The 16,751-nt window shown below is 37.1% G+C and overlaps 1 protein-coding gene across 1 annotated transcript in view; it reads right to left on the bottom strand.

Moving 5' to 3' along the window:
* The window catches only part of SYNE1 (spectrin repeat containing nuclear envelope protein 1), a 300,382-nt gene that overhangs the window by 273,425 nt on the left and 10,206 nt on the right, over positions 1 to 16,751 (bottom strand). The window lies entirely within an intron of this gene.

Genomic DNA, 16,751 nt, shown 5'->3' with positions numbered 1-16,751 from the left:
TACTAGTTGCAAAAGACTTGCAGGAGAGTCTCAAAAGTTTCCTCCAGAAGAGTCCCCTACCAGAAGGAGATGCATACACATGGACATGTGGCCAAGTGTGTCAGTGAAAGCGTTGTTAGATCCCAGGCATTATTTTCTAATAATGTACACCTGTGCGGTGATATTTATATTTTCAGTTTTCTGGATAAATGGTGGGCTGGATTTTGCTGGATAAAGAATGTGCACTGGTCTTCTCACCAGCTGGATGATAAACACATGCACTCTTCAGATAAAGGTAATGGACACATCCTGAAGACTAAGCCAGTCTTTCTATTTCAGGGCAGATCAGCAGCACACCACTGCAGGAGGATTTGGCAGGGCCATGCAGGTCGTGCGGTCACCTTTATAAATAACTGCTATATTGAGCAGAGACACCTTCAAGCAGCCCAAGGAACTATGGCAATGAAACTACTGCAATAAAACAAGCTACACTGAAGCACAAAAGAGGTACAGAGGTGAAAAATATACTAACATTCAAAATTGTGGAGGAAGCATACCTTGTGCACTTTTAGCATTTCCAAAGTTTTCAAGGTGAAAAAAAGCAAAGTTCTTTGAAGGACGTTCTACAGCATTCTAGTTGCAGTAAAACAAAGACAGCACATTGGTCCTTCATGGCTATTACTAAGCTTCTCAAGAGACATTTAACTCCAACTGGTTGGATATAGTATAGAATTTTTTTTTTCTTCATCTTTTAGTATCACAAAAAAAAAAAACCAAAACAAAGACATTATTTCTTCCTCTAGAGCCAAAACACACATCCATACTTGGTCCATCCATCTACACAACACTACTTTCCTTTTTGTATTTTGTCTCTACAAAATACTCAGGAGATTATAAAAATTATACAATTTAAAACTGTATAACATGCCATAAAATATTTTTTAAATACTATAAAAACTCAGTAGCCCTATTAAATTGTCTTGAGGTTTAATTTTGCGGATGCATATAGAAAATAGGGTTCTGCAACAGGAAAGAATTTTATATTTTTAAAAACAAGAGGAGAGAGGCACAGTTACATTTGCCTTAGATCACAGAAGACATTAATTTATGATTTCTTGAAGAAAGACCACCAACCCACACCACATTCTCCTAACAGTAGAATGGTTTTGTTTTTAAATAAGCCAATATCCAGAACTTGTGGTGCTTAGGACAAATGCAACTGATTATTCTATATCTGCAAGCTTTCACCAATACTATATTTGCTCACAGCTTTCCTGGCTCTGTCTAGTGTTCATTGTCTTTTGGTTTCATAAGCACTAAAAATAACCAGCATCCAAAGAAGAACCTCCTTTCAAGAAAACAAACAAAAATCCAAAACACAAATTCAACACAAGCATTATTTCCTTCTGATGTTTCTGTCATGATTTCAAGTTCTTAATGAAAACATCGTATGGGTGGAGTGCCACATGGACTGGAAAGGACAGCTATGACCTCAGCGACGACTCCCTTTAAAGCAGGAGATGGGTCGATGCCTTTTCCACAGTTAAGTGTTTACAATTTGTGAAGCTCTTTATAGGATGTCACTCCCAGTTCTGTTGTGGTTTTTTTTGTTGTTGTTTATTTGGTTGTTTTTTTATTGCTGATGTTTTTTGAGTGGTTTGTTTTTTGTTTGTTCAGGGTTTCTTGGTTTTAGTTTTTTTTTAATGAACTGTCACTGCACATTTCTACATGACAGAGATGCAGGAAGAATACAAAAATGTCTTTATCCTGTTTATTTATAGGTCATAGTTATAACCATGATATTATTACATAACAATTATAGAAAATAATAGAAATCTGCAGCTAAAGGCTCTTAGCTTCTGCCTGCATCTCCTGTATTTGATCTGTTCGTAAGTAGATCTTTACTGCCATTACTCCACAAATGTAAGAACATGTGGTTTGCCTTCCAAGCAGAGATGTAAAAATAAATGCCTTAAAAACTTGTAAAAACTTAAATAACATGATAGTGAGGACAATACAACTGCAATAAAATGCTATGAATTTGCTATGAATATGTTGCTGTTTCTTTTCAGTATAGGTCTAGTTTCTAAAAAGGAATAAAAGGATGTTTCAATTGTTTTTAGGACTTAATTTAAACATAATATCACAGCACTTCTACATTTGAACTGTATATTCCATTAAGTACTTATTTTATTTTTCAGTTGTATTAAACATTTTTGTTTAGATAATAATTTGATCAACTGGACTTGAAACAGCTGTGTCTGTTCCTTTATTATGCATGCATATGTATGTACACATGCATAGATTTACATATGAACTTGTTAGATTCAATTTCCATCTTTACACTGCTTAAGAAAAGTGGCCACCAGGAACCCAAGACTTGCTGAAAGAAATGTGCAGGAACACAGTATTCATATTAACGACAAAAGGTACAAAAATTAAGATGTGTATGTCGTTCTGAATATCATATTCAAACTTGAATACCCAAGCTGTCCCAAAACCTGATTAGCAACAGATAAACAAACAATCTTGCTGATTCCCATCCATACAAACTCCTGCCAACAAGCAGGAGTGCATGCAGCCCCTAAAACACTGAAGTCCACAGCATGAAGTTATACTTCAAACACTCTCCTCTCCAGTATGGTTGCATTATACCTGGGCTCCACTAAGCCCATGTTGAGAGATTCTGCCTTTGAACAGAGCAACTTCTGGTATTTCTGTAAACTTACTATGTTAGGTAATCTCAACTTGCAAAATGCAAACTGATTGTCAAAAGAGCTAAGAGGAACTTGTTCATTTGGACAATTTCCTCCTTTCTATATCCTTAAGTGTTCCTTTTTTCATTTTTTCATTTTACCAGCAAAATCTTGTGTATTTTTTGTCCAGATGACCTGAGGTAGCATGTGCCAACATGCAACTACTTTTGAAGAAACAAACAAACAAACAAAAAACACAAAACAAAACAAAAACAAAGAGCACTGCACACTGCTCATGTGAGCGTTTGAAGTATGTCCCTTCATAGGCATCCAGCCTTTCACATCTATGAAAACACATACATATTTACTTCAGTTAATCAACCTTAACTTACCTACCTTGTGCCCCTTTTCACTCCACTTCTCACATTTAAGTGCTCATGAAAAACATCACTCAGGACTGAATTCTGAAATTACGTAGGTGATCAAGACAAGCTGATTATAGACTCTTCTGGCTTCACAATAATGAATTACTTCAGCTAATTCAGCTCACATCTTCTGCAAACTTCTCCAAAAAGTCTGTCTAAGCCTTCACCAAACTACCTAGGTTCTTTCTCAAGGACAACACATCAGCTGCAAGCTCTGAAGGTTTTCTATATAGGTGTAAGAAGGTTATACTAGCATATCAACTATATTTTCAATCTGCATTTGAGTCTCAGTTGGAGGAAAAAGTTCAGATGTATAAATTCACTTAATTGTAATACTAAAATGGATGGGGAAAAAGAGAAATTAGAAAAATTAGATTATATATTATACCACTACCAAACAGCTTAATCCCATTTCATCTTTATTGGTAAACAATAAAGCACAGTCAGTCCTCACTCTGGTTACAGAGACCTAGTGAACTTAAAGACCTTAAGCTTGGGATTCATTTGCCATAGTGATTTTTTTTTTTCCCTCTTTAGCACTGTGTTTGTCTCAGCCTCATTCTGAAGGGGTTGGTTTTGTTTTTTGTGTGTGTGGGAAAGGAGACAATTTTCCCTCCAAATAAAGCACAGCTTTAAAAGGGTAAATCTGACAAAGCAGCTTATGTCCAGCATTGCTGGCAATCAGCCACAAATTCTGTCCAGTCACTGAGGAAAAAATGATTTCTGGAGAACAGATGATCAGCATCCTGTAGCACTGGTTTGAGACAGAATGAGAGAGGTCATGTAAATGCATCATATATCTTTCAATGCAAAGCCACTGAGTTGTATCTTTCGATCAGAGCATCCTCAGGTTAAATGTTTCTATGCCAGAATATAACTCTAGATAACAATGGCTAAAAATAAATACGAACCAATAACCATTGCATATTCTTAATCATATGCAAATATCAGCTATAAACAAGATTTTAATTATTTCTGCTTCTAGTTCTGCAGCAAAAGGGCAAAAAAAGTTTTGATAAAATATGTTGCTCTCATCCAAGTGATTTATTAGTAAAAGCTGTAATGAAATTGACAGTTTTTAAAGGCTTCCAAGCAATTGGTTTTAGTAATGAGGCCAGAGAAAACCAGAAGGTAATAACTGACTACTCTGAAACAAGTATAATTACATGGACTCATGGCTTTAAATTATTTGTAAACTGAAGTAATGACCTAGAAAACAAGACTTCTGTATCAGGAAGAGAGAAGTATTGGAGGTACTTCTGTATAACAGACTAATGAACAGCTCTTGCTGTGTAATTCAGAACTTATCACCAGCGCAAGGTCAAGAGAACGCTGCAGTATCGGGGAAGCACAACCCAGCATCCACCCATCACCTGGTAATTAGCAAACAAGTCAAATCAGTCCTGATAGGGAGCAAACAAGTGATGATGGCATCAATGTTCAGATCGTACTTAAGAAGTAAAACTGCTAATTCAGATGAAAGACACCTCCTTTTCTGAGTGTAAGGACTTTGAAACAGAATACAGAGACCACAGTCTGAAATCTGGGTTTGATTTCTTATTGAGGAGAGTCCTCAGAGGAATGCAGATACATCTTTTGCTAGCAGATATGGTACAGTGCCTCCACAATAAACTACTAGAATAAACCCAAACGTTAGCTCAAAACATGCTCTTAGATATTGATTGAGACTGAGACAGTTCACAACCAATAACACAGTTAAAACTCTTGCCATGGTAGTTTGTATGTTTGGAAATGTAAAGCAGCTTCTCTCTCCATTTTCATTTTTCAGGACAATGATATTGCTGTTCTCAATATCCAATCCCCTTTCCTCACTATTTTTTTTTTCAACATTTCTGCCTATCAGAAGGCTATATGAGTTGCTTTTGCTTTCATTTCAGTTTTTCTTTCATTTCTGTCTGTATTCCTATGTTAGTTTTCCCTGTTTCCTTGAAAATAGTATTCATAGCTTTTTACTTAACTTTTAATTACAAGTTAATCTTGCTGGTAGATGCAAAAAAAAAGCATTAAAAGACTTTTTTTTTTTATAATGAGCTTTTTGTCTTTATAGGCCATTTAATCTTCCACTCAGCTCTGATTTCTGTGCTGTACACTTTCTCCTTTGGCAACCAGAAGTAGCTAACCGTCCATAATTTTGATTAATCCATTCCAGCCTTTTCCTATTAACTATATCACTGAAGTCTGTAAGAGAAATGGCATAGATTCCAAATTTGTTCTCATTCAAAATACAAATTTGCTGGCAGTTTGCATTGCAGTCAGAAAACAATGATAGTATTGTCATGCCTACTGTTTTAAATAGCTGTGTATTTGTGACTATGAGGTTTGCCATTTTAACCATGCCAAGAATAAATGGTTTTGTTTTGAAAAAGCACTGCAGCCTATACAATTTCAAAAATGTTTGGTTATTGACATATAATAATGTAGAACACTTGAACTGTTTCAACTTATAGAGTGACTCTTTAAACATGCTGCTGAATGTCTAATTTGCAAATTTTAAACCAAATTTCAAGGTGCCTCCTAATCCTGATGACATTGTTCCCACTATTTTGGGCCTTCAACAGGAACAACCAACTATTAATAATAAAGACAAATAACTATTAGTAGCTACCGGTAGGTACATGTGCACCTGATTTCTATCAGTAGGTAGATGTGCACCTGATTTGTAGATCCAAGCTGGTACCTAACTAATTCAGTAGAGTTTAAAGAAACTGATTTATTCTTCTTGACTGCAGTAAAGGCCATGTTGCATCCTACGCTTTCATAGTAGGGGGAAGAATGAGACCTTCCTCCATTTCAGTTCCTATCTGGAAATTGATACTAACTATCCTTACCATTCTCACAGGTCAAAATATGCTACTTTGTTATATATTTGCATTTGTCTTTCAAAATCCAACACAAAAATGAGAAAAAACCTTGACTACTTAAGAATTAGTCCAATGGCATAGCATTATCTAATCTCATTCATAAACATATGTGATTTCCTATTTAAACCTGAAGACTTCTTATTGATAAACACAAATACAAAGTGTAACTTTTTGTGCAGACAAAAATTTCCCCAGGGAACACAGGAATTGAATGTGCTCAAGATCTCAAATACAAACACACGGAGACAGTGAGCATGAACTATTAGTCTCTTAGAAACTAGATGTAAACACAACAATTAACTGTTCATGATTCCGTTTATTTATTCAAATCACTTCTGGCAGTTGGTCACACCTCCAGCTTTCTTAGTAACCACACAAATGAAAAGGCAGGCTCAGGATTCTGAAAGAAGAATTATGCAACAAGGCTGTATACAAGCTCAAAGTGTCCAAACAAAATACAAATCTGGAAAGCAAGACCAAGAAAGCAGATTATACACTTAAAGTCTTCTCGCTTCCATGATAAATTGTGATGGAGAAGCAGCAGATTTTTTACTCCTGACACAAGTCAGTCAACCAGAAAAACAGGAAAACAAACAAACAAACAAACAAACAACAAACTACAAAAAAAAAAAAAAAAAGAGGCAGAAGCTTCACTGTAAGATTCAGAGATTTGTAATCAAACAAAGGCTTAAACAATACAATCTCATTATAGCTATTGAGGTTTTGATAGGATGGATACATATTTTAGAAATACAAACAAGATTGTCACATGGCCTCACTTTTGTATAATGGACACGGCACAAGAAACAAAAAGGGTGGTTCCAGGATAGCCCACTGATTTTAGCTCGCAACTGCTGGTAGTTAATATTTCTAAACCTAAATATGCATTTATATTGAAGGTACTAAACACACTTACAAATAATATATTTCTAATTTCAGAACACTAACATCTTTGAAGATTTTTAATCCACTTTATTTGTATGTTTATGGATCAGATTATAAAGTCACTAAGTCTTTAAAGTTGAAGAAAGGCATCTAAAGAAGTATAAAAAAAAATGTACAACATGCCTCTTTATGGCAATACATATCTCTGGGTGCCCGAATGCCTTTCCAAATCTTACCTTTCTGCATTGCACTACTTCAGTAATGCAAAGCAGCTAGAAATCCAGGTTAATTAGTCTTATGTCTTGTCTAATCAGTCTCAAATCAGGGTATGATTATCCATGTTTTATTACTGAAACTCACATCTGCTAAGAAAGCTTTACACCCAGAAGACGTCTGTTAACATGGTGGCTTGATCATGTTTGGTTTTTCATTGATTTGTGATGGATCATTGGATGATCTCACCTCTGTCTCTCCTGTCCACAAGCTCATCTTTTGGTGTAAGTATCACCTCATTCCACCATGGCCTGAGTTTCTGTGACAACACACTCCAATGGGGAAAAAACAGCAGCTGAGCTGAGCTGCAAATCTCAGCAAAGGGTCCATTCCCAAACGTGCCTTGCCTCATTTGGATGGGAGCACAAGCTTTGTGACTTCGTTAAAAGGTATTTCTTGTCCTTCGCCCTGTAACAAGGCACATCAGCTTCACTCACATGTGATCAGAATAGCAGCTCCCAGGCTGCAAAAGAGCATTGAAGTACATCACAAATCTGAGTAATAATGGAGAATGATTGGGCTGGGACGGTGATTATATTAGTAGCTCGTGACTGTTGTAACTGGTGATGCTGATTCCCAACTCTTTCCTGAAAAACAATACATAGCGTTTCTGAACTACTCAGTGGAGGGGGTAGTGGTGGGGGGCTTTGCTGTTGTTGTTAACAGAAGTCAAGTAAGAGAGAAAATTCATCTGTATCTGTAGCTGTTGACTAAGCAACCATCAGTTTGCAGTCTTGGTTCAGACTCAGTACCAGGAACGGCTGCACCACTTGAACTTGGAAAAACATAAGGACATCTTGGCAAATGAGACAATAAAATAGAAACCTTGGCCAAAACAAACTGAGTGGAGAGATGAGCCTTTACACAAGCTCAACTGTAATAACTATTTACTTTAATTTACTTAGAAGAGTGAAAGCACAGTTGAAAAACTGAATTAATCACAAATAACCATAATTCCTTATCAACAGTCACATCTGAAGACTACAATCTCCATTCCTGAGTTGTTTTCTTTTTTCCACCTATTAGGCACTGTAAGCAAGTGAATATTTTGCTTTGCTTTGCTACACTGGCTTGGCCTCATATCTTCTTGAGTACTGTGATCTTGTATGTAAGGTGTTTTTTTTTTTTTCCCCTCCAAGACCGGAAAGCTAACAGTAATACTCTTCGCCTACTATTGCTGTTATAGTTCATTCCCTTCACCTTATGGAAAGAAGATTTTACCTTTGTTTTAATGAGCTTAAGATAAAGCCTTTAAAGAACAGCTGCTGCATTCTGAAGGTCTGGAAGTGAGTGGTTTTCTCACAATAGCATCTTGAGTAAAGACCTACAGCAAGTCCACACCAACACAGGGTCCTTGGCATTGTGTGGTGAAGAAACTGTACCTCTCCAGGTACACCAATGATAACCTCCAAGCAAGCTGGTGGAGGCATGACAGCTACACTAGCTGCCCTATATGAGTAACATATAGAAAGCACAGGAACAGTATGCCACATTTGTACAGGCCTTCAGCATCTCTGTAAACAGATGATGAGTTTTCCCTGGGAATTACACTGGCATAGCTAAAAAGAGGCTGGGTGATTTGGGTAAACTAAATTGTAACTATGTACAGCTATGTAGATACAAGATATTATTAAATGTTCCAGACATATCTCAGATCAGGCTGAATACAATGACAGTCTTTAGCTTGGAGACTCGCAAGTTTTGCAAGTTTGTGTCACAAGACTAAAAGTGTTATAACAAGATTACATACATTCTCCATAGGCACTTAAACAGCCATGCATGAGTGAGGGCATAATCCTCTTAAAAGTACTAAAGACTATGTAACAAATACTGAAATGTAATTACACAAAATCTGGTGAAATTATAGTAAAAGAAGTTGCATAAATTATGTTTCTTAATACGTTAATGTTTATGTTCTGGGTAATGAGACTCCAAACAATATGTTCCACTACTGTATGTTAACAGCAATGACTCCTCAGCAGTGAGAGCATGAAAGACACATAAACTGGAGACAGGAGGTAGAGCAGGTTGAGGAGTAGGGTCTTGGCCTCCAGGCAGCCTGTGCCAGGGCTGGGCTGGAGTCCAAGAGGAGCCATCCTCACCATGTACTAACTCAGCATTACCCCTTCTTCCATGCTTACCTAGAGGTTACTTTATCCTGAGGCATCAGGATGCTTTTCTACTAGTTCCCCTTCTGTTTTGTTATTGAATTAAAATAATCACCAAGAACTCAAAATAAAACATGATCTGTTTCAATGGACAGGATAGAGGCTAGCTTTTACAGTTAGCCTTAGTTGCTTCACACACCTTCTGGAAAGAACATTATAGGAGAGGCCCCAAACTAAAGTCTACTAACAAATGAGAAAAATAAACTGTACACCTCCAAAAACAAGCAACTAGAGTTTGACTATAAACATTAGCTGTATAATTTATAAATCAGTAATAACTTCCTATAAAGTGTAACATATTTCAAACATGTCTCTTAGTTTACTGTGGAGAAATTAATTCCTTTTTATTTTTCTTCCTTTCTTTATTAAATGGACTGTTGGCTTCTTAATGGGCTGTTGACACTTCCTTCATAAGGCTCCTTCTTATCTCAGATGAAAGACAGAACAACCAGGCTGTTTTCTTCCACACAATAATAGAGGATTCACTTGGATACATACAACTGCCATCTAAAAAACTCAGTGTGAGTCTAAAATTATAACTCTCTGATATGACTCACAAGGAGAAGCTTTGTGACAGAAAGTAGGATATTTTTAAGCAAATTAAGTCTAAAGCACAAAATAAAAACTGCATTCTAGAAATAGTCCGTGTAATAAACTGCTAATAATTGTTAGGTGTTATTTTTTATCTGTGTGTTATATCCATGTGCAAGTACATTATTCTGTTAATTAGAGGTTGTGAAGCTTCTGACTTCCGGAAAAGGACAAAATGCAATTACAGGAAAACAGTAGAACTTTCTCACTGAAATGTTTTCCCTTTACACAGAACTGTCTATATCAGTATACAAGCATAACCAGCAATAGTTCCTCTAATGCTTATTAATTAGTAACCAGGGACAAGAGACATGTCCTCCTTTAATTTTCAGTTCCTCTAGTATTAAAAAAACAACAGAGGTGGCATTCCAAAAGGTAAGTTTATGACAATGACAATTTGCTATGTTCAATATGTATTGTAGGGTGATACTACAGCACAGACATGAGAAGATAAAATTTAACTTTCCAAGCATTCAGTATGCTCTAATATAAACAGGAAATTAATTAGATGTCACAAAACAGAAAAATGTCATAACCTGTATAGAAAAACCTGACATAGTAATACTTTGAAGATATTCAGCTTCCTGATGCCCTCAGTCCAATGCTATTACTAAAATAACAGTCTGTCTAACAGCCTGTCAGAATATAGAGGCAGTGCTCTCAAAAATACTCATCACTGTAATATTTTCCTTCTCAAAATCTTTATCTTCACTAAACCCTCAAAACTGACATGTAATTGTTCTTATTTAGCCTTCTTGAAATGTCACCCCTTTCACACCAGTAACAAATATGGCAGATGTTATTTTAAGATAAAGTCTTAACTGAAAACAGACAGGGATTTATCACAACCAACGTTAAACAGCTGCAGTGTGGATGCCTACATGTGAACTTGCCAAACTAGACTGAGCAGAATGGAGTTGGTGAAGACAGGTATATAAAACACAATTTGCCTGACATATTTTGCATGTTCACTATATTTCAGAAGTACCATTTTTAACCACTACCTATAAAATGAGACAAAGAGGATTCTCCACTTTCATTTGCATCCTGCATTTTGTTTAATGAATCCTATCCTCAGTGTTTTAATAGTAGCCCATCAGAAGAATTTCACCTTTTGAACTGTGTTCCTCCAGAACCAAATGATAGCAATCTCAGTGTGAGACACTAACATGCCAACCATTTTCTGCCCTAAATATATACTTTATCCCAGATGAAAACTGAAAAAATATGTTGATTTTTCTTAAAGAGCAACTTAAGTGCAAACATATGCTTTTCATTTATACAACCTGTGTGATCTTTAGGGCTTTGTACTCTGGTTGACTATCAACCAAGTGGAACAAGGAGCACAGACTAGTTTACCAACTTATAAGAAACCTCCTGTGATCATCAAAAGTGCAAGCAAAGAAAAAAAGTAAGTAGGACTACACTGATTTAAATTACGTTATAAATTTTGGGAAGATAAACAGTAGAAAAGTATAAGCAATGAGGTCATATTAACTTAAAAAAAATAAAACTTATTTTAAATCACTAACTTGGAATTTGTTAACAAAGGAAAAACTCTAAAAACCAAAAAAATAGGGCCATGTGGCACTAAAAGAAATGCTGCATTGCAAAGTACCCAAGGACGGTGTTCTCATTGAGGAGGACACAAAAAGAAAGCTAACTGCAGTGAGGGGACAACCAAAATCACCACCACCACCAAAACAACACTAAACAAAAACAACAACAAAATATGGTTCTTTTCACAGCGATACTAATTGCTATATATATTACAAAAGATTCTAAGACAACATAATAGCTAGAATTCAGTGCTTACTTTATTAATGTGTGCCACTATTTAGTTTTTTTATTCTTTCCTGTATGTTTCTACAATATCTGCAGGTAGCTCAGAACAGCATTACGTCAGATTATTGCTATCAGATACCAGGGTCAGAAGAGACATGAAGTGGATTCTCGCATGACTTGTATCCATATGCATAAACTAGAACTAAATACTTCTAGGAACAGTGATTTTAGAGCTCTCCTTAGCAACTTTCCTTACCCAATGTTAACTAATATTTAACCTGAATACCCCTGGCTGCAGCCTAATCCTTTCACATGTTTTTGTTACAGCAAATGAAAACACTTGATCTCTTTTCGTTTTCTTCTTCACTCGTTAATGATTTCCTTATCAGCTATGACATTTTCCCAGACTTCTTAATCTTCACGCGTGAGTCTTACATTTCAATATTTTGTTTTGAAGTAGCAGTAACTTTTTTCTTTTTTTTTTTTTCTGTGTGAGAAAATATAAGATAGATTGAAATCCTGCTTTAATTGCTCCTGCTAGGTAATGTATAGGTTGCAATGCTATTTAGATTCCCAAGGCATCATTTAGATTTCCTTGGCCTTCAGGTCATATAATCTACAGAGTCAATAGAGTCAAAAGAGCTTCTTTTCCCTTAACATGCTGCCATGTAAAGAATTGCTTTAGTTACAAGATTTGCTCACCTGAGAGACTAACAATATACATTCGCACCATTTGTAAATCAAGAATCTTTTAAAACCAGGAAAGCTGCAGGAATCAAGCTGGGACATTTCAGAGTGAAAGACTGCACAGAAAGGCAGCAGCAGCAGGACTACATGGAACCAGTATGCACCAGGAAGCTGGACAGAAGGAAACCTTATCTCGGCAGTATTTGTGATGTAGGGGTAAAACTCAACTGTGTAACGTGTGCAGTATGACCCTCCTGATCAAGCACACCTTTTCAATGTTGCTCACACTTAAAAATGTGAGGTTGCAATTTGATTTCGCAAATGATAAAATGGTAAATGGCACTAAAAGAGGAGACCCTGCCAGTGGCCTTCTTGCCAGGAATTCACCTGTCCTCTACAAACCAATTTTCAGCTGGTTCAGGTCTAAGGCAAGAGGAGGAAGAGCACTGGCAGAAAGAAAGTTGGGAATACGCATGCAGTGAAGCAAGGTAGCTTTCAGTACTAGGTATCTGTTAAATCAGGTTAGTTTAATGTTAAACTGTGGCTCGGCTCTTGGCGCAGCTGATTTAAAGAGGGAAAAAAAAACACATAGGAAAACACTGATGAAGGTACATATTAACAAAGTGCCTATCAGCTAAATAGAAAAATACCCTACTGTTTGATTAATGGCTACTGCTAGCATAGCATGAAAAAGAATGCTAGGTTGTAAAAGGAAGGAAAAGAAGAGCCAAAACTTAAGAGGACGGGGGGGGAAAAGAGGATAAAAAAAAAAAAAAAAGGACAATCCAGGGAAAAAAACCAAACCTACAGCTTTCTGTGAATAGTGCTAATATAAGGAAGGCGTTAAAATTTCAGATGACGCTCAGTTGTAGGTAACTTTGCATAAAGCAAGGACTGGACTTTAGGCTAATTTGACCTAATTTGACCTATGTGCATTGAAACTTTTCAGGAGTGTTAGAAGATTACTAGAACTATGGTTGCTTTTCATCATAGTGGGTCTTCATGAATTACCATGTTGCTTGCTTTCCCACCATAGCTCTTCCTGCACTATGAAATCTCTCTACAGGGAGTTTCCAAAAGCCCAAGATACTGACACGCAAAAATGAGTTTAAGAGTCTTATAAGAAGAATGTTTCAACCCAGAATCTAATAAAGACTGGAGATTTTTTAATTTTTTTTTTTTTTTTTTTTAATTGATCTACTTTGTACACCCCAGAACTGGTTTTACTGAACAGGGCTAAAATTGGTAACAGTTTCAAAACATCAGTGACACCAGAGTTTATTAACTGGGTTGGCATATATGCTAGTATTGAAGTGCAGACGGAATTTTTGTGATCCAATACAGATAAGGACAAAAACATCCTGTGTGACTAAATGGGCCACCCAATAATCATAGAATCATAAAAATCATTTCAGTCGGAAGGGACCCTTAGGATCATCAAGTCCAACCATAACCTAACCTAACTCTAGCACTAAACCATGTTCCTAAGAACCACATCTAAATGCCTTTTAAACACCTCCAGGGATGGTGACTCCACCATGAGTCAGAATGAACACAATCCCACTCAGAAAAATCTCTACCCAGCACAAAATACTAAACGAGAAATCGGAGGAAAAAAAAGAGGCAGGGAGAAGTCAGAATGAGAAAAGCCTCCAGTACCAGTATGATACAGTGACTGATATCACCTTACTAGCCAGTAAGAGCAAGTTAGCATACAAGAGTGACTAGGTCCAGAAGAATGGGACACAGACTTTTTCTCAGAACAGCATGAGCTTGACTGCACTTTGCCCATATGAGTGTAGTACTTATGGAAAAGACTTAATTTCATAATAGTATAGATTAAAAAGACATAAGAGTTTTACCAGCTTGTTTTCCAGCACTCTTTGCTTTGATTTTTGTAGCTACTAAAAATGCTATAAGAATCTTTAGTGTATAACCAGCCATAACATTTGCGAAACTTGTACTCCCTATAGCCAAAGGAGCAGTGCTTTTGTGCCAGTTGGCATTCAATTCCCTGAGTAATCCCAAATCCCAGGAATGTAAGTCAAATTGGTGGTGTACATCAGTTCTCAGGTGTTATGAATGCTCTTATAATACGAAAAAGTAAACTGTGAACCGTGAGGTACTGTAGAAAACCTTGAACTGTGCTAGCAAGGAAGATGTTATGCAAAGATAATGACATTAAAGGATGTCATCATTCTGTAGTACCATGAGGATAGGCTCTTCATGCTTAAATTCAGCAATGAAAAAAAATCAAGTGTCATCTCTGTATTCTCTTGTCTCTCTCTGCAGCCAATGAGAAGATGGCACATTATGAAAATTAATAACACCCTTCTTAAACACCTGCCTTAGGCTGCATTAGCTTTTGTAGCAGTCATGCCACCACTTCTGTCCCTGAAAACCCAACTTGCCCGACCAAGGCAGGACAAACCTGGCAGCCCCTGAGCACCGAGAAGGGCAGCACTGAGGGAAGGATAAGCAGGAAGGAGAAGCCAGTGGAAAGATGTCACATGCAGCTAAAGTTATGTGTCTGACAAAAGAGTGAAATGGAGGGTAAGTATGGCTTCTGTGGATTTGTATCTGCCTTCCTGATTACAATTAACCTTTCCTCAGAGAGGCCCTCTACCCCCATTTAAACTGGTAAGGCTACTCTGCAACCCTTGCCTATTATGCAGGTTATAAAATTCCCAGAATTAAAATATAATAGGAAGGATTTTTGTTTCAAAAACACACCCTTACTAATTGAAATTCAAGTAACAAAGGATCATATCCCTTTTGGAAAGGCTTGTCTCTCTCCCTTGAGTACAGACTGAGATATAATGAGTAGCCCTATGTCTTAATTTTTATTGAGATGAGTGGAATGATTAAGTTAGAGATGCTAAATCTTATTCTCAACACTCACCTCTCTGGCCCAGACTAAAGGAGTAGATCCTTCATTCTTCTGGGCAGAGAGCAATATTGCAGTAAGCCTCTGCCTGGGCACCATGGGGTAAGACAAGTTGTATATGTACTTGCAGAAAACCCACAACCCAGCACACTGCACATCTTTATCACTGTTTGTCTCGTGTGGATTTATGAGGCAGTGACATGCAATCTTATTAAAAAACTCTGTAATATTTACTGTGTATTGCAAGTTTCATAATCATCAACAAAGGGAAGTGTCTGGAAACAACTTTGTTCCTCTCTGATAGCTTTTAGGAGAGCTGAAATTATTGCATTCATTTGGAGTATGTAGAGATTTCAAAACTGGTATTGAGAATCCCAGTGAAGAGTGGCATTTTTCTGGTCTTTCCTACACTCTCCCACCACACCCTACTGGAAACCTGTGAGGCAAATATGAGACGATGTGGAGGAAGGAACACAGCTTGCTTTACCTCTCTCCCTCAGCCCCGATATGGTCCCAGCACTGAGACAGTGCAGCACTCTCTGACGGTGTCACACAAGAAGAACTCTTCTGCCTCAGCTTCTGGCCAGGTACAAAAGCAGGTATTTTGTAAAGCATAGTTGCTGCTTGTCACTGACTAAGGATCCCTCAAACCATCTCAACTCCTGTTACACCATGAATACTCTCAGTTCCACTCTCACCTTGAGCTACAAACCCAGCTCCAACCACACCAACCTCGGGTTGCCATGCAAACACACCAAGAAATGTCTCTGTGTTCCTATGTCCGTATCTGTTCCTATTTCAGTTGACTATGATTTCTGAAAGGTAGAACATCCTTAATTCACAAGGGCCAAGGCAGTCGCAGTGCAGATTGTTGCCTGCTCATCCATAATGCAGAACTACAGCCTAAAAAAAGCCGTGGGCTTCAAGCACTCCCGTCTTGGCACAGGTGATTTATTGAAGTAGCGCTTCTGCAGCAAAACTCAGATGCCAGCAATAACAAGGTGAACTGATTCCATCTGAGAAGCAAGAATCTAGTTATAGGTATGCCTTCAAACCAGCATGCAATGCCAAATTTGCATTTAGTTCATACGTTTTTTTCTAAATGTCTTCAATTAAGAGGTCACTTAATTTTTTGTGCTTAATTAAAAAACCCAAACAAACCCAAACATATAGCAGACTGAACCATGTATCAGATTCCAACAAAGGAAAATACATTAAAATGAAAAACAATTATGTGTAAAAAACAAAGTGCAGATAAACAGAATGGCCATTTTGTCAGCAACAGCTTTACAGATGTTTGGAAAGTTAGCACATTACAGTTTGATAATTAATAATCCACATGGAAAAGCCATGGGAAGAGAAAGCTTCTAGATTTAGAAGGTGCAGAAGGGAACAGCAAGGGTTCTGTGCATAAAAACCTTTGTTGAAGTCAGTGGAAGCTGGTGTGCAAAGAAAGTAAGAGGTTAGGGATTTATGATCAAGTTTAAAAGTTA

The sequence above is a fragment of the Columba livia genome, chromosome 3 (assembly GCF_036013475.1).
Source record: "Columba livia isolate bColLiv1 breed racing homer chromosome 3, bColLiv1.pat.W.v2, whole genome shotgun sequence".
Taxonomy (NCBI): domain Eukaryota; kingdom Metazoa; phylum Chordata; class Aves; order Columbiformes; family Columbidae; genus Columba; species Columba livia.
This window is presented reverse-complemented; position numbering and strand designations above follow the sequence as displayed.